Raw genomic sequence first — 19,795 nt, 5'->3', positions numbered from 1 at the left:
AAGTCGTGGGTTTTCGTTTGCCGGCGATTAAACTTCTTTTATTCAGCGTCTCATCAAAAATGAAAACATTTTTAAAAACTACAAGTCTCATGGGCTTTAGTGGTGACATAATAATTTAAAAAATCGTTTGGGAAAAGAGTTTACTCCCTGGGTACTTTCTTTGTATACTTTTGACTATGCGGGCCGAGTCCGGGATTTACGGGAAATCGCAGGTTTTCGTTTGCCGACGATTAAACTCCTTTTATTCAGCGTCTCATCAAAAATGAAAACATTTTTGAAAACTACAAGTCTCATGCGTTTTAGTGGTGAAAAGATAATTTAAAAAACCGTTTTGGAAATGAGTTTACTCACAGGGTACTTTCTTTGTATACATTCGACTATACAAGCCAAGCCCGGGATTTACAGGAAATCGCGGGTTTTCGTTTGCCGGCTATTAAACCACATTCATTAAGCGTCTCATCAAAAATGAAAACATTTCTGAAAACTATAAGTCTCATGGGCTTTAGTGGTGAAATAATAATTTAAAAAATCGTTCGGGAAATGAGTTTACTCCCTGGGTACTTTCTTTGTATACTTTTGACTATACGGGCCGAGTCCGGGATTTACGGGAAATCGCGGGTTTTCGTTTGCCGGCTATTAAACCACATTCATTAAGCGTCTCATCAAAAATGAAAACATTTCTGAAAACTACAAGTCTCATGGGTTTTAGTGGTGAAATAATAGTTTAAAAAATCGTTCGGGAAATGAGTTTACTCCCTGGGTACTTTCTTTGTATACTTTTGACTATACGGGCCGAGTCCGGGATTTACGGGAAATTGCAGGTTTTCGTTTGCCGGCGATTAAACTCCTTTTATTCAGCGTCTCATCAAAAATGAAAACATTTTTGAAAACTACAAGTCTCCTGCGTTTTAGTGGTGAAAAGATATTTTAAAAAATCGTTTTGGAAATGAGTTTACTCACAGGGTACTTTCTTTGTATACATTCGACTATACGGGCCAAGCCCGGGATTTACGGGAAATCGCGGGGTTTCGTTTGCCGGCGATTAAACCACTTTCGCTAAGCGTCTCATCAAAAATGAAAACATTTCTGAAAACTACAAGTCTCATGCGTTTTAGTGGTGAAAAAATAATTTAAAAAATCGTTCGGAAAATGAGTTTACTCCCTGGGTACTTTCTTTGTATACTTTTGACTATACGGGCCGAGTCCGGGATTTACGGAAAATCGCTGGTTTTCGTTTGCCGGCGATTAAACTTCTTTTATTCAGCGTCTCATCAAAAATGAAAACATTTTTAAAAACTACAAGTCTCATGGGCTATAGTGGTAAAATAATAATTTAAAAAATCGTTCGGGAAAAGAGTTTACTCACTGGGTACTTTCTTTGTATACTTTTGACTATACGGGCCGAGTCCGGGATTTACGGGAAATTGCAGATTTTCGTTTGCCGGCGATTAAACTCCTTTTATTCAGCGTCTCAACAAAAATGAAAACATTTTTAAAAACTACAAGTCTCATGCGTTTTAGTGGTGAAAAGATAATTTAAAAAACCGTTTTGGAAATGAGTTTACTCACAGGGTACTTTCTTTGTATACATTCGACTATACGGGCCAAGCCCGGGATTTACAGGAAATCGCGGGTTTTCGTTTGCCGGCTATTAAACCACATTCATTAAGCGTCTCATCAAAAATGAAAACATTTCTAAAAACTTCAAGTCTCATGGGCTTTTGTGGTGAAATAATAATTTAAAAAATCGTTTGGGAAATGAGTTTACTCCCTGGGTACTTTCTTTGTATACTTTTGACTATACGGGCCGAGTCCGGGATTTGCGGGAAATCGCAGGGTTTCGTTTGCCGGCTATTAAACCACATTCATTAAGCGCCTCATCAAAAATGAAAACATTTCTGAAACTGCAAGTCTCATGGGCTTTAGTGGTGAAATAATAGTTTAAAAAATCGTTCGGGAAATGAGTTTACTCCCTGGGTACTTTCTTTGTATACTTTTGACTATACGGGCCGAGTCCGGGATTTACGGGAAATCGCAGGTTTTCGTTTGCCGGCGATTAAACTCCTTTTATTCAGCGTCTCATCACAAATGAAAACATTTTTGAAAACTACAAGTCTCATGCGTTTTAGTGGTGAAAAGATAATTTAAAAAATCGTTTTGGAAATGAGTTTACTCACAGGGTACTTTCTTTGTATACATTCGACTATACGGGCCAAGCCCGGGATTTACGGGAAGTCGCGGGTTTTCGTTTGCCGGCGATTAAACCACTTTCACTAAGCATCTCATCAAAAATGAAAACATTTCTGAAAACTACAAGTCTCATGCGTTTTAGTGGTGAAAAGATAATTTAAAAAATCGTTTTGGAAATGAGTTTACTCACAGGGTACTTTCTTTGTATACATTCGACTATACGGGCCAAGCCCAGGATTTACGGGAAGTCGCGGGTTTTCGTTTGCCGGCGATTAAACCACTTTCACTAAGCGTCTCATCAAAAATGAAAACATTTCTGAAAACTACAAGTCTCATGCGTTTTAGTGGTGAAAAGATAATTTAAAAAATCGTTCTGGAAATGAGTTTACTCACAGGGTACTTTCTTTGTAAACATTCGACTATACGGGACAAGCCCAGGATTTAGGGAAATCGTGGTATTTCGTTTGCTGGCGATTAAACCTCTTTAATTAAGCGTCTCATTAAAAATGAAAACATTTTTGGAAACTACAAGTCTCCTTCGTTCTAGTGGTGCAGAAATAATTTGAAAAATCGTTCGGGAAATCAGTTAACTCCCTGGGTACTTTCTTTAAATACATATACGGGCCAAGCCCGGGATTTACGGGAAATCGCGGGTTTTCGTTTGCCGGCGATTAAACTTCTTTTATTCAGCGTCTCATCAAAAATGAAAACATTTTTAAAAACTACAAGTCTTATGCGTTTTAGTGGTGAAAAAATTATTTAAAAAATCGTTCTGGAAATGAGTTTACTCCCTGGGTACTTTCTTTGTATACTTTTTACTATACGGGCCGAGGCCAGAATTTACGGGAAATCGCAAGTTTTCGTTTGCCGGCGATTAAACTCCTCTTATTCAGCGTCTCATCAAAAATGAATACATTTTTGAAAACTACAAGTCTCATGCGTTTTAGTGGTGAAAAGATAATTTAAAAAATCGTTTTGGAAATGAGTTTACTCACAGGGTACTTTCTTTGTATACATTCGACTATACGGGCCAAGCCCGGGATTTACGGGAAGTCGCGGGTTTTCGTTTGCCGGCGATTAAACCACTTTCACTAAGCGTCTCATCAAAAATGAAAACATTTCTGAAAACTACAAGTCTCATGGGCTTTAGTGGTGAAATAATAATTTAAAAAATCGTTCGGGAAATGAGTTTACTCCCTGGGTACTTTCTTTGTATACTTTTGACTATACGGCCCGAGTCCGGGATTTACGGGAAATCGCAGGTTTTCGTTTGCCGGCTATTAAACCACATTTATTAGGCGTCTCATCAAAAATGAAAACATTTCTGAAAACTACAAGTCTCATGGGCTTTAGTGGTGAAACAATAGTTTAAAAAATCGTTCGGGAAATGAGTTTACTCCCTGGGTACTTTCTTTGTATACTTTTGACTATACGGGCCGAGTCCGGGATTTACGGGACATCGCAGGTTTTCGTTTGCCGGCGATTAAACTCCTTTTATTCAGCGTCTCATCAAAAATAAAAACATTTTTGAAAACTACAAGTCTCATGCGTTTTAGTGGTGAAAAGATAATTTAAAAAATCGTTTTGGAAATGAGTTTACTCACAGGGTACTTTCTTTGTATACATTCAAATATACGGGCCAAGCCCGGAATTTACGGGAAATCGCGGGTTTTCGTTTGCCGGCGATTAAACCACTTTCACTAAGCGTCTCATCAAAAATGAAAACATTTCTGAAAACTACAAGTCTCATGGGCTTTAGTGGTGAAATAATAATTTAAAAAATCGTTCGGGAAATGAGTTTACTCCCTGGGTACTTTCTTTGTATACTTTTGACTATACGGCCCGAGTCCGGGATTTACGGGAAATTGCAGGATTTCGTTTGCCGGCTATTAAACCACATTCATTAGGCGTCTCATCAAAAATGAAAACATTTCTGAAAACTACAAGTCTCATGGGCTTTAGTGGTGAAACAATAGTTTAAAAAATCGTTCGGGAAATGAGTTTACTCCCTGGGTACTTTCTTTGTATACTTTTGACTATACGGGCCGAGTCCGGGATTTACGGGACATTGCAGGTTTTCGTTTGCCGGCGATTAAACTCCTTTTATTCAGCGTCTCATCAAAAATGAAAATATTTTTGAAAACTACAAGTCTCATGCGTTTTAGTGGTGAAAAGATAATTTAAAAAATCGTTTTGGAAATGAGTTTACTCACAGGGTACTTTCTTTGTATACATTCGACTATACGGGCCAAGCCTGGAATTTACGGGAAATCGCGGGTTTTCGTTTGCCGGGGATTAAACCACTTTCATTAAGCGTCTCATCAAAAATGAAAACATTTCTAAAAACTACAAGTCTCATGCGTTTTAGTGGTGAAAAAATAATTTAAAAAATCGTTCGGGAAATGAGTTTACTCCCTGGGTACTTTCTTTGTATACTTTTGACTATACGGGCCGAGTCCGGGATTTACGGGAAATCGCGGGTTTTCGTTTGCCGGCGATTCAACTTCTTTTATTCAGCGTCTCATCAAAAATGAAAACACTTTTGAAAACTACAAGTCTCATGCGTTTTAGTGGTGAAAAAATAATATAAAAAATCGTTCGGGAAATAAGTTTACTCCCTGGGTACTTTCTTCGTATACTTTTGACTATACGGGCCAAGCCCGGATTTACGGGAAATCGCGGGTTTTCGTTTGCCGGCGATTAAACTTCTTTTATTCAGCGTCTCATCAAAAATGAAAACATTTTTAAAAACTACAAGTCTCATGGGCTTTAGTGGTGAAATAATAATTTAAAAAATCGTTCGGGAAAAGAGTTTACTCCCTGGGTACTTTCTTTGTATACTTTTGACTATACGGGCCGAGTCCGGGATTTACGGGAAATCGCAGGTTTTCGTTTGCCGGCGATTAAACTCCTTTTATTCAGCGTCTCATCAAAAATGAAAACATTTTTGAAAACTACAAGTCTCATGCGTTTTAGTGGTGAAAAGATAATTTAAAAAATCGTTGGGGAAATGAGTTTACTCACAGGGTACTTTCTTTGTATACATTCGACTGTACGGGCCAAGCCCGGGATTTACAGGAAATCGCGGGTTTTCGTTTGCCGGCTATTAAACCACATTCATTAAGCGTCTCATCAAAAATAAAAACATTTCTGAAAACTACAAGTCTCATGGGCTTTAGTGGTGAAATAATAATTTAAAAAATCGTTTGGGAAATGAGTTTACTCCCTGGGTACTTTCTTTGTATACTTTTGACTATACGGGCCGAGTCCGGGATTTGCGGGAAATCGCAGGTTTTCGTTTGCCGGCTATTAAACCACATTCATTAAGCGTCTCATCAAAAATGAAAACATTTCTGAAAACTACAAGTCTCATGGGCTTTAGTGGTGAAATAATAGTTTAAAAAATCGTTCGGGAAATGAGTTTACTCCCTGGGTACTCTCTTTGTATACTTTTGACTATACGGGCCGAGTCCGGGATTTACGGGAAATTGCAGGTTTTCGTTTGCCGGCGATTAAACTCCTTTTATTCAGCGTCTCATCAAAAATGAAAACATTTTTAAAAACTACAAGTCTCATGGGCTTTAGTGGTGAAATAATAATTTAAAAAATCGTTCGGGAAAAGAGTTTACTCCCTGGGTACTTTCTTTGTATACTTTTGACTATACGGGCCGAGTCCGGGATTTACGGGAAATCGCAGGTTTTCGTTTGCCGGCGATTAAACTCCTTTTATTCAGCGTCTCATCAAAAATGAAAACATTTTTGAAAACTACAAGTCTCATGCGTTTTAGTGGTGAAAAGATAATTTAAAAAACCGTTTTGGAAATGAGTTTACTCACAGGGTACTTTCTTTGTATACATTCGACTATACGGGCCAAGCCTGGAATTTACGGGAAATCGCGGGTTTTCGTTTGCCGGGGATTAAACCACTTTCATTAAGCGTCTCATCAAAAATGAAAACATTTCTAAAAACTACAAGTCTCATGCGTTTTAGTGGTGAAAAAATAATTTAAAAAATCGTTCGGGAAATGAGTTTACTCCCTGGGTACTTTCTTTGTATACTTTTGACTATACGGGCCGAGTCCGGGATTTACGGGAAATCGCGGGTTTTCGTTTGCCGGCGATTCAACTTCTTTTATTCAGCGTCTCATCAAAAATGAAAACACTTTTGAAAACTACAAGTCTCATGCGTTTTAGTGGTGAAAAAATAATATAAAAAATCGTTCGGGAAATAAGTTTACTCCCTGGGTACTTTCTTCGTATACTTTTGACTATACGGGCCAAGCCCGGATTTACGGGAAATCGCGGGTTTTCGTTTGCCGGCGATTAAACTTCTTTTATTCAGCGTCTCATCAAAAATGAAAACATTTTTAAAAACTACAAGTCTCATGGGCTTTAGTGGTGAAATAATAATTTAAAAAATCGTTCGGGAAAAGAGTTTACTCCCTGGGTACTTTCTTTGTATACTTTTGACTATACGGGCCGAGTCCGGGATTTACGGGAAATCGCAGGTTTTCGTTTGCCGGCGATTAAACTCCTTTTATTCAGCGTCTCATCAAAAATGAAAACATTTTTGAAAACTACAAGTCTCATGCGTTTTAGTGGTGAAAAGATAATTTAAAAAATCGTTGGGGAAATGAGTTTACTCACAGGGTACTTTCTTTGTATACATTCGACTGTACGGGCCAAGCCCGGGATTTACAGGAAATCGCGGGTTTTCGTTTGCCGGCTATTAAACCACATTCATTAAGCGTCTCATCAAAAATAAAAACATTTCTGAAAACTACAAGTCTCATGGGCTTTAGTGGTGAAATAATAATTTAAAAAATCGTTTGGGAAATGAGTTTACTCCCTGGGTACTTTCTTTGTATACTTTTGACTATACGGGCCGAGTCCGGGATTTGCGGGAAATCGCAGGTTTTCGTTTGCCGGCTATTAAACCACATTCATTAAGCGTCTCATCAAAAATGAAAACATTTCTGAAAACTACAAGTCTCATGGGCTTTAGTGGTGAAATAATAGTTTAAAAAATCGTTCGGGAAATGAGTTTACTCCCTGGGTACTCTCTTTGTATACTTTTGACTATACGGGCCGAGTCCGGGATTTACGGGAAATCGCAGGTTTTCGTTTGCCGGCGATTAAACTCCTTTTATTCAGCGTCTCATCAAAAATGAAAACATTTTTAAAAACTACAAGTCTCATGGGCTTTAGTGGTGAAATAATAATTTAAAAAATCGTTCGGGAAAAGAGTTTACTCCCTGGGTACTTTCTTTGTATACTTTTGACTATACGGGCCGAGTCCGGGATTTACGGGAAATCGCAGGTTTTCGTTTGCCGGCGATTAAACTCCTTTTATTCAGCGTCTCATCAAAAATGAAAACATTTTTGAAAACTACAAGTCTCATGCGTTTTAGTGGTGAAAAGATAATTTAAAAAACCGTTTTGGAAATGAGTTTACTCACAGGGTACTTTCTTTGTATACATTCGACTATACGGGCCAAGCCCGGGATTTACAGGAAATCGCGGGTTTTCGTTTGCCGGCTATTAAACCACATTCATTAAGCGTCTCATCAAAAATGAAAACATTTCTGAAAACTACAAGTCTCATGGGCTTTAGTGGTGAAATATTAATTTAAAAAATCGTTTGGGAAATGAGTTTACTCCCTGGGTACTTTCTTTGTATACTTTTGACTATACGGGCCGAGTCCGGGATTTGCGGGAAATCGCAGGTTTTCGTTTGCCGGCTATTAAACCACATTCATTAAGCGTCTCATCAAAAATGAAAACATTTCTGAAAACTACAAGTCTCATGGGCTTTAGTGGTGAAATAATAGTTTAAAAAATCGTTCGGGAAATGAGTTTACTCCCTGGGTACTCTCTTTGTATACTTTTGACTATACGGGCCGAGTCCGGGATTTACGGGAAATCGCAGGTTTTCGTTTGCCGGCGATTAAACTCCTTTTATTCAGCGTCTCATCAAAAATGAAAACATTTTTGAAAACTACAAGACTCATGCGTTTTAGTGGTGAAAAGATAATTTAAAAAATCGTTTTGGAAATGAGTTTACTCACAGGGTACTTTCTTTGTATACTTTTGACTATACGGGCCGAGTCCGGGATTTACGGGAAATCGCGGGTTTTTGTTTGCCGGCGATTAAACTTCTTTTATTCAGCGTCTCATCAAAAATGAAAACACTTTTGAAAACTACAAGTCTCATGCGTTTTAGTGGTGAAAAAATAAATTAAAAAATCTTTCTGGAAATGAGTTTACTCCCTGGGTACTTTCTTTGTAAACATTCGACTATACGGGACAAGCCCGGGATTTACAGGAAATCGCGGGTTTTCGTTTGCCGGCTATTAAACCACATTCATTAAGCGTCTCATCAAAAATGAAAACATTTCTGAAAACTACAAGTCTCATGGGTTTTAGTGGTGAAATAATAGTTTAAAAAATCGTTTGGGAAATGAGTTTACTCCGTGGGTACTTTCTTTGTATACATTTGACTATACGGGCCAAGCCCGGGATTTACAGGAAATCGCGGGTTTTCGTTTGCCGGCTATTAAACCACATTCATTAAGCGTCTCATCAAAAATAAAAACATTTCTGAAAACTACAAGTCTCATGGGCTTTAGTGGTGAAATAATAATTTAAAAAATCGTTTGGGAAATGAGTTTACTCCCTGGGTACTTTCTTTGTATACTTTTGACTATACGGGCCGAGTCCGGGATTTGCGGGAAATCGCAGGTTTTCGTTTGCCGGCTATTAAACCACATTCATTAAGCGTCTCATCAAAAATGAAAACATTTCTGAAAACTACAAGTCTCATGGGCTTTAGTGGTGAAATAATAGTTTAAAAAATCGTTCGGGAAATGAGTTTACTCCCTGGGTACTCTCTTTGTATACTTTTGACTATACGGGCCGAGTCCGGGATTTACGGGAAATCGCAGGTTTTCGTTTGCCGGCGATTAAACTCCTTTTATTCAGCGTCTCATCAAAAATGAAAACATTTTTAAAAACTACAAGTCTCATGGGCTTTAGTGGTGAAATAATAATTTAAAAAATCGTTCGGGAAAAGAGTTTACTCCCTGGGTACTTTCTTTGTATACTTTTGACTATACGGGCCGAGTCCGGGATTTACGGGAAATCGCAGGTTTTCGTTTGCCGGCGATTAAACTCCTTTTATTCAGCGTCTCATCAAAAATGAAAACATTTTTGAAAAATACAAGTCTCATGCGTTTTAGTGGTGAAAAGATAATTTAAAAAACCGTTTTGGAAATGAGTTTACTCACAGGGTACTTTCTTTGTATACATTCGACTATACGGGCCAAGCCCGGGATTTACAGGAAATCGCGGGTTTTCGTTTGCCGGCTATTAAACCACATTCATTAAGCGTCTCATCAAAAATGAAAACATTTCTGAAAACTACAAGTCTCATGGGCTTTAGTGGTGAAATATTAATTTAAAAAATCGTTTGGGAAATGAGTTTACTCCCTGGGTACTTTCTTTGTATACTTTTGACTATACGGGCCGAGTCCGGGATTTGCGGGAAATCGCAGGTTTTCGTTTGCCGGCTATTAAACCACATTCATTAAGCGTCTCATCAAAAATGAAAACATTTCTGAAAACTACAAGTCTCATGGGCTTTAGTGGTGAAATAATAGTTTAAAAAATCGTTCGGGAAATGAGTTTACTCCCTGGGTACTCTCTTTGTATACTTTTGACTATACGGGCCGAGTCCGGGATTTACGGGAAATCGCAGGTTTTCGTTTGCCGGCGATTAAACTCCTTTTATTCAGCGTCTCATCAAAAATGAAAACATTTTTGAAAACTACAAGACTCATGCGTTTTAGTGGTGAAAAGATAATTTAAAAAATCGTTTTGGAAATGAGTTTACTCACAGGGTACTTTCTTTGTATACTTTTGACTATACGGGCCGAGTCCGGGATTTACGGGAAATCGCGGGTTTTTGTTTGCCGGCGATTAAACTTCTTTTATTCAGCGTCTCATCAAAAATGAAAACACTTTTGAAAACTACAAGTCTCATGCGTTTTAGTGGTGAAAAGATAATTTAAAAAACCGTTTTGGAAATGAGTTTACTCACAGGGTACTTTCTTTGTATACATTCGACTATACGGGCCAAGCCCGGGATTTACAGGAAATCGCGGGTTTTCGTTTGCCGGCTATTAAACCACATTCATTAAGCGTCTCATCAAAAATGAAAACATTTCTGAAAACTACAAGTCTCAGGGGCTTTAGTGGTGAAATAATAATTTAAAAAATCGTTCGGGAAATGAGTTTACTCCCTGGGTACTTTCTTTGTATACTTTTGACTATACGGGCCGAGTCCGGGATTTACGGGAAATCGCAGGTATTCGTTTGCCGGCTATTAAACCACATTCATTAAGCGTCTCATCAAAAATGAAAACATTTCTGAAAACTACAAGTCTCATGGGTTTTAGTGGTGAAATAATAGTTTAAAAAATCGTTTGGGAAATGAGTTTACTCCGTGGGTACTTTCTTTGTATACATTTGACTATACGGGCCAAGCCCGGGATTTACAGGAAATCGCGGGTTTTCGTTTGCCGGCTATTAAACCACATTCATTAAGCGTCTCATCAAAAATAAAAACATTTCTGAAAACTACAAGTCTCATGGGCTTTAGTGGTGAAATAATAATTTAAAAAATCGTTTGGGAAATGAGTTTACTCCCTGGGTACTTTCTTTGTATACTTTTGACTATACGGGCCGAGTCCGGGATTTGCGGGAAATCGCAGGTTTTCGTTTGCCGGCTATTAAACCACATTCATTAAGCGTCTCATCAAAAATGAAAACATTTCTGAAAACTACAAGTCTCATGGGCTTTAGTGGTGAAATAATAGTTTAAAAAATCGTTCGGGAAATGAGTTTACTCCCTGGGTACTCTCTTTGTATACTTTTGACTATACGGGCCGAGTCCGGGATTTACGGGAAATCGCAGGTTTTCGTTTGCCGGCGATTAAACTCCTTTTATTCAGCGTCTCATCAAAAATGAAAACATTTTTAAAAACTACAAGTCTAATGGGCTTTAGTGGTGAAATAATAATTTAAAAAATCGTTCGGGAAAAGAGTTTACTCCCTGGGTACTTTCTTTGTATACTTTTGACTATACGGGCCGAGTCCGGGATTTACGGGAAATCGCAGGTTTTCGTTTGCCGGCGATTAAACTCCTTTTATTCAGCGTCTCATCAAAAATGAAAACATTTTTGAAAACTACAAGTCTCATGCGTTTTAGTGGTGAAAAGATAATTTAAAAAACCGTTTTGGAAATGAGTTTACTTACAGGGTACTTTCTTTGTATACATTCGACTATACGGGCCAAGCCCGGGATTTACAGGAAATCGCGGGTTTTCGTTTGCCGGCTATTAAACCACATTCATTAAGCGTCTCATCAAAAATGAAAACATTTTTAAAAACTACAAGTCTCATGGGCTTTAGTGGTGAAATAATATTTTAAAAAATCGTTTGGGAAATGAGTTTACTCTCTGGGTACTTTCTTTGTATACTTTTGACTATACGGGCCGAGTCCGGGATTTACGGGAAATCGCAGGTTTTCGTTTGCCGGCGATTAAACTCCTTTTATTCAGCGTCTCATCAAAAATGAAAACATTTTTGAAAACTACAAGACTCATGCGTTTTAGTGGTGAAAAGATAATTTAAAAAATCGTTTTGGAAATGAGTTTACTCACAGGGTACTTTCTTTGTATACTTTTGACTATACGGGCCGAGTCCGGGATTTACGGGAAATCGCGGGATTTTGTTTGCCGGCGATTAAACTTCTTTTATTCAGCGTCTCATCAAAAATGAAAACACTTTTAAAAACTACAAGTCTCACGCGTTTTAGTGGTGAAAAAACAATTTCAAAAATCGTTCTGGAAATGAGTTTACTCACAGGGTACTTTCTTTGTAAACATTCGACTATACGGGACAAGCCCGGGATTTAGGGAAATCGTGGTATTTCGTTTGCCGGCGATTAAACCTCTTTTATTAAGCGTCTCATTAAAAATGAAAACATTTTTGGAAACTACAAGTCTCATTCGTTCTAGTGGTACAGAAATAATTTAAAAAATCGTTCGGGAAATCAGTTTACTCCCTGGGTACTTTCTTTATATACATTCAACTATGCGGGCCAAGCCCGGGATTTACGGGAAATCGCAGGTTTTCGTTTGCCGGCGATTAAACTCCTTTTATTCAGCGTCTCATCAAAAATGAAAACAGTTTTGAAAACTACAAGTCTCATGCGTTTTAGTGGTGAAAAGATAATTTAAAAAACCGTTTTGGAAATGAGTTTACTCACAGGGTACTTTCTTTGTATACATTCGACTATACGGGCCAAGCCCGGGATTTACAGGAAATCGCGGGTTTTCGTTTGCCGGCTATTAAACCACATTCATTCAGCGTCTCATCAAAAATGAAAACATTTCTGAAAACAACAAGTCTCAGGGACTTTAGTGGTGAAATAATAATTTAAAAAATCGTTCGGGAAATGAGTTTACTCCCTGGGTACTTTCTTTGTATACTTTTGACTATACGGGCCGAGTCCGGGATTTACGGGAAATCGCAGGTTTTTGTTTGCCGGCTATTAAACCACATTCATTAAGCGTCTCATCAAAAATGAAAACATTTCTGAAAACTACAAGTCTCATGGGTTTTAGTGGTGAAATAATAGTTTAAAAAATTGTTTGGGAAATGAGTTTACTCCGTGGGTACTTTCTTTGTATACTTTTGACTATACGGGCCGAGTCCGGGATTTACGGGAAATCGTAGGTTTTCGTTTGCCGGCGATTAAACTCCTTTTATTCAGCGTTTCATCAAAAATGAAAACATTTTTGAAAACTACAAGTCTCATGCGTTTTAGTGGTGAAAAGATAATTTAAAAAATCGTTTTGGAAATGAGTTTACTCACAGGGTACTTTCTTTGTATACATTCGACTATACGGGCCAAGCCCGGGATTTACGGGAAATCGCGGGGTTTCGTTTGCCGGCGATTAAACCACTTTCGCTAAGCGTCTCATCAAAAATGAAAACATTTCTGAAAACTACAAGTCTCATGCGTTTTAGTGGTGAGAAAATAATTTAAAAAATCGTTCGGGAAATGAGTTTACTCCCTGGGTACTTTCTTTGTATACTTTTGACTATACGGGCCGAGTCCGGGATTTACGGGAAATCGCAGGTTTTCGTTTGCCGGCGATTAAACTCCTTTTATTCAGCGTCTCATCAAAAATGAAAACACTTTTGAAAACTACAAGTCTCCTGCGTTTTAGTGGTGAAAAAATAATATAAAAAATCGTTCGGGAAGTGAGTTTACTCCCTGGGTACTTTCTTCGTATACTTTTGACTATACGGGCCGAGTCAGGGGTTTACGGGAATTGGCGGGTTTTGGTTTGCCGGCGACTAAACTTCTTTTAATCAGCATCTCATCAAAAATGAAAACATTTTTGAAAACTACAAGTCTCATGCGTTTTAGTGGTAAGAAGATAATTTAAAAAATCGTTTTGGAAATGAGTTTACTCACAGGGTACTTTCTTTGTATACATTCGACTATACGGGCCAAGCCTGGGATTTACGGGAAATCGCGGGTTTTCGTTTGCCGGGGATTAAACCACTTTCATTAAGCGTCTCATCAAAAATTAAAACATTTCTGAAAACTACAAGTCTCATGGGCTTTAGTGGTAAAATAATAATTTAAAAAATCGTTTGGGAAATGAGTTTACTCCCTGGGTACTTTCTTTGTATACTTTTGACTATACGGGCCGAGTCCGGGATTTGCGGGAAATCGCAGGGTTTCGTTTGCCGGCTATTAAACCACATTCATTAAGCGCCTCATCAAAAATGAAAACATTTCAGAAAACTACAAGTCTCATGGGCTTTAGTGGTGAAATAATAGTTTAAAAAATCGTTCGGGAAATGAGTTTACTCCCTGGGTACTTTCTTTGTATACTTTTGACTATACGGGCCGAGTCCGGGATTTACGGGAAATCGCAGGTTTTCGTTTGCCGGCGATTAAACTCCTCTTATTCAGCGTCTCATCACAAATGAAAACATTTTTGAAAACTACAAGTCTCATGCGTTTTAGTGGTGAAAAGATAATTTAAAAAATCGTTTTGGAAATGAGTTTACTCACAGGGTACTTTCTTTGTATACATTCGACTATACGGGCCAAGCCCGGGATTTACGGGAAGTCGCGGATTTTCGTTTGCCAGCGATTAAACCACTTTAACTAAGCGTCTCATCAAAAATGAAAACAATTCTGAAAACTACAAGTCTCATGCGTTTTAGTGGTGAAAAATAACTTACAAAATCGTTCGGGAAATGAATTTACTCCCTGGGCACTTTCTTTGTAAACATTCGACTATACGGGACAAGCCCGGGATTTAGGGAAATCGTGGTATTTCGTTTGCCGGCGATTAAACCACTTTCGCTAAGCGTCTCATCAAAAATGAAAACATTTCTGAAAACTACAAGTCTCATGCGTTTTAGTGGTGAGAAAATAATTTAAAAAATCGTTCGGGAAATGAGTTTACTCCCTGGGTACTTTCTTTGTATACTTTTGATTATACGGGCCGAGTCCGGGATTTACGGGAAATCGCAGGTTTTCGTTTGCCGGCGATTAAACTCCTTTTATTCAGCGTCTCATCAAAAATGAAAACACTTTTGAAAACTACAAGTCTCATGCGTTTTAGTGGTGAAAAAATAATATAAAAAATCGTTCGGGAAGTGAGTTTACTCCCTGGGTACTTTCTTCGTATACTTTTGACTATACGGGCCGAGTCAGGGGTTTACGGGAAATGGCGGGTTTTGGTTTGCCGGCGACTAAACTTCTTTTAATCAGCATCTCATCAAAAATGAAAACATTTTTGAAAACTACAAGTCTCATGCGTTTTAGTGGTAAAAAGATAATTTAAAAAATCGTTTTGGAAATGAGTTTACTCACAGGGTACTTTCTTTGTATACATTCGACTATACGGGCCAAGCCTGGGATTTACGGGAAATCGCGGGTTTTCGTTTGCCGGGGATTAAACCACTTTCATTAAGCGTCTCATCAAAAATTAAAACATTTCTGAAAACTACAAGTCTCATGGGCTTTAGTGGTGAAATAATAATTTAAAAAATCGTTTGGGAAATGAGTTTACTCCCTGGGTACTTTCTTCGTATACTTTTGACTATACGGGCCGAGTCCGGGATTTGCGGGAAAACGCAGGGTTTCGTTTGCCGGCTATTAAACCACATTCATTAAGCGCCTCATCAAAAATGAAAACATTTCTGAAAACTACAAGTCTCATGCGTTTTAGTGGTGAGAAAATAATTTAAAAAATCGTTCGGGAAATGAGTTTACTCCCTGGGTACTTTCTTTGTATACTTTTGACTATACGGGCCGAGTCCGGGATTTACGGGAAATCGCAGGTTTTTGTTTGCCGGCGATTAAACTCCTTTTATTCAGCGTCTCATCAAAAATGAAAACACATTTGAAAACTACAAGTCTCATGCGTTTTAGTGGTGAAAAAATAATATGAAAAATCGTTTCGGAAGTGAGTTTACTCCCTGGGTACTTTCTTTGTATACTTTTGACTATACGGGCCGAGTCCGGGATTTGCGGGAAATCGCAGGGTTTCGTTTGCCGGCTATTAAACCACATTCATTAAGCGCCTCATCAAAAATGAAAACATTTCTGAAAACTACAAGTCTCACGCGTTTTAGTGGTGAAAAAACAATTTAAAAAATCGTTTTGGAAATGAGTTTACTCACAGGGTACTTTCTTTGTATACATTCGACTATACGGGACAAGCCCGGGATTTAGGGAAATCGCAGGGTTTCGTTTGCCGGCTATTAAACCACATTCATTAAGCGCCTCATCAAAAATGAAAACATTTCTGAAAACTACAAGTCTCACGCGTTTTAGTGGTGAAAAAACAATTTAAAAAATCGTTTTGGAAATGAGTTTACTCACAGGGTACTTTCTTTGTATACATTCGACTATACGGGACAAGCCCGGGATTTAGGGAAATCGTGGTATTTCGTTTGCCGGCGATTAAACCTCTTTCATTAAGCGTCTCATTAAAAATGAAAACATTTTTGGAAACTACAAGTCTCATTCGTTCTAGTGGTACAGAAATAATTTGAAAAATCGTTCGGGAAATCAGTTTACTCACAGGGTACTTTCTTTATATACATTCAACTATGCGGGCCAAGCCCGGGATTTACGGGAAATCGTGGTATTTCGTTTGCCGGCGATTAAACCTCTTTCATTAAGCGTCTCATTAAAAATGAAAACATTTCTGAAAACTACAAGTCTCAGGGGCTTTAGTGGTGAAATAATAATTTAAAAAACCGTTTTGGAAATGAGTTTACTCACAGGGTACTTTCTTTGTATACATTTGACTATACGGGCCAAGCCCGGGATTTACAGGAAATCGCGGGTTTTCGTTTGCCGGCTATTAAACCACATTCATTAAGCGTCTCATCAAAAATGAAAACATTTCTGAAAACTACAAGTCTCAGGGGCTTTAGTGGTGAAATAATAATTTAAAAAATCGTTCGGGAAATGAGTTTACTCCCTGGGTACTTTCTTTGTATACTTTTGACTATACGGGCCGAGTCCGGGATTTACGGGAAATCGCAGGTTTTCGTTTGCCGGCTATTAAACCACATTCATTAAGCGTCTCATCAAAAATGAAAACATTTCTGAAAACTACAAGTCTCATGGGTTTTAGTGGTGAAATAATAGTTTAAAAAATCGTTTGGGAAATGAGTTTACTCCGTGGGTACTTTCTTTGTATACATTCGACTATACGGGCCAAGCCCGGGATTTACGGGAAATCGCGGGGTTTCGTTTGCCGCCGATTAAACCACTTTCGCTAAGCGTCTCATCAAAAATGAAAACATTTCTGAAAACTACAAGTCTCATGCGTTTTAGTGGTGAGAAAATAATTTAAAAAATCGTTCGGGAAATGAGTTTACTCCCTGGGTACTTTCTTTGTATACTTTTGACTATACGGGCCGAGTCCGGGATTTAGGGAAATCGTGGTATTTCGTTTGCCGGCGATTAAACCTCTTTCATTAAGCATCTCATTAAAAATGAAAACATTTTTGGAAACTACAAGTCTCATTCGTTCTAGTGGTACAGAAATAATTTGAAAAATCGTTCGGGAAATCAGTTTACTCACAGGGTACTTTCTTTATATACATTCAACTATGCGAGCCAAGCCCGGGATTTACGGGAAATCGTGGTATTTCGTTTGCCGGCGATTAAACCTCTTTCATTAAGCGTCTCATTAAAAATGAAAACATTTCTGAAAACTACAAGTCTCAGGGGCTTTAGTGGTGAAATAATAATTTAAAAAACCGTTTTGGAAATGAGTTTACTCACAGGGTACTTTCTTTGTATACATTTGACTATACGGGCCAAGCCCGGGATTTACAGGAAATCGCGGGTTTTCGTTTGCCGGCTATTAAACCACATTCATTAAGCGTCTCATCAAAAATGAAAACATTTCTGAAAACTACAAGTCTCAGGGGCTTTAGTGGTGAAATAATAATTTAAAAAATCGTTCGGGAAATGAGTTTACTCCCTGGGTACTTTCTTTGTATACTTTTGACTATACGGGCCGAGTCCGGGATTTACGGGAAATCGCAGGTTTTCGTTTGCCGGCTATTAAACCACATTCATTAAGCGTCTCATCAAAAATGAAAACATTTCTGAAAACTACAAGTCTCATGGGTTTTAGTGGTGAAATAATAGTTTAAAAAATCGTTTGGGAAATGAGTTTACTCCGTGGGTACTTTCTTTGTATACATTCGACTATACGGGCCAAGCCCGGGATTTACGGGAAATCGCGGGGTTTCGTTTGCCGCCGATTAAACCACTTTCGCTAAGCGTCTCATCAAAAATGAAAACATTTCTGAAAACTACAAGTCTCATGCGTTTTAGTGGTGAGAAAATAATTTAAAAAATCGTTCGGGAAATGAGTTTACTCCCTGGGTACTTTCTTTGTATACTTTTGACTATACGGGCCGAGTCCGGGATTTACGGGAAATCGCAGGTTTTCGTTTGCCGGCGATTAAACTCCTTTTATTCAGCGTCTCATCAAAAATGAAAACACTTTTGAAAACTACAAGTCTCCTGCGTTTTAGTGGTGAAAAAATAATATAAAAAATCGTTCGGGAAGTGAGTTTACTCCCTGGGTACTTTCTTCGTATACTTTTGACTATACGGGCCGAGTCAGGGGTTTACGGGAATTGGCGGGTTTAGGTTTGCCGGCGACTAAACTTCTTTTAATCAGCATCTCATCAAAAATGAAAACATTTTTGAAAACTACAAGTCTCATGCGTTTTAGTGGTAAGAAGATAATTTAAAAAATCGTTTTGGAAATGAGTTTACTCACAGGGTACTTTCTTTGTATACATTCGACTATACGGGCCAAGCCTGGGATTTACGGGAAATCGCGGGTTTTCGTTTGCCGGGGATTAAACCACTTTCATTAAGCGTCTCATCAAAAATTAAAACATTTCTGAAAACTACAAGTTTCATGGGCTTTAGTGGTGAAATAATAATTTAAAAAATCGTTTGGGAAATGAGTTTACTCCCTGGGTACTTTCTTTGTATACTTTTGACTATACGGGCCGAGTCCGGGATTTGCGGGAAATCGCAGGGTTTCGTTTGCCGACTATTAAACCACATTCATTAAGCGCCTCATCAAAAATGAAAACATTTCTAAAAACTACAAGTCTCATGGGCTTTAGTGGTGAAATAATAGTTTAAAAAATCGTTCGGGAAATGAGTTTACTCCCTGGGTACTTTCTTTGTATACTTTTGACTATACGGGCCGAGTCCGGGATTTAGGGAAATCGTGGTATTTCGTTTGCCGGCGATTAAACCTCTTTCATTCAGCGTCTCATCACAAATGAAAACATTTTTGAAAACTACAAGTCTCATGGGTTTTAGTGGTGAAATAATAGTTTAAAAAATCGTTTGGGAAATGAGTTTACTCCGTGGGTACTTTCTTTGTATACATTCGACTATACGGGCCAAGCCCGGGATTTACGGGAAATCGCGGGGTTTCGTTTGCCGCCGATTAAACCACTTTCGCTAAGCGTCTCATCAAAAATGAAAACATTTCTGAAAACTACAAGTCTCATGCGTTTTAGTGGTGAGAAAATAATTTAAAAAATCGTTCGGGAAATGAGTTTACTCCCTGGGTACTTTCTTTGTATACTTTTGACTATACGGGCCGAGTCCGGGATTTAGGGAAATCGTGGTATTTCGTTTGCCGGCGATTAAACCTCTTTCATTAAGCGTCTCATTAAAAATGAAAACATTTTTGGAAACTACAAGTCTCATTCGTTCTAGTGGTACAGAAATAATTTGAAAAATCGTTCGGGAAATCAGTTTACTCACAGGGTACTTTCTTCATATACATTCAACTATGCGAGCCAAGCCCGGGATTTACGGGAAATCGTGGTATTTCGTTTGCCGGCGATTAAACCTCTTTCATTAAGCGTCTCATTAAAAATGAAAACATTTCTGAAAACTACAAGTCTCAGGGGCTTTAGTGGTGAAATAATAATTTAAAAA

The sequence above is a fragment of the Hydractinia symbiolongicarpus genome, chromosome 1 (genome assembly GCF_029227915.1).
Source record: "Hydractinia symbiolongicarpus strain clone_291-10 chromosome 1, HSymV2.1, whole genome shotgun sequence".
In the NCBI taxonomy this organism is placed as follows: Eukaryota; Metazoa; Cnidaria; class Hydrozoa; order Anthoathecata; family Hydractiniidae; genus Hydractinia; species Hydractinia symbiolongicarpus.
This window is presented reverse-complemented; position numbering follows the sequence as displayed.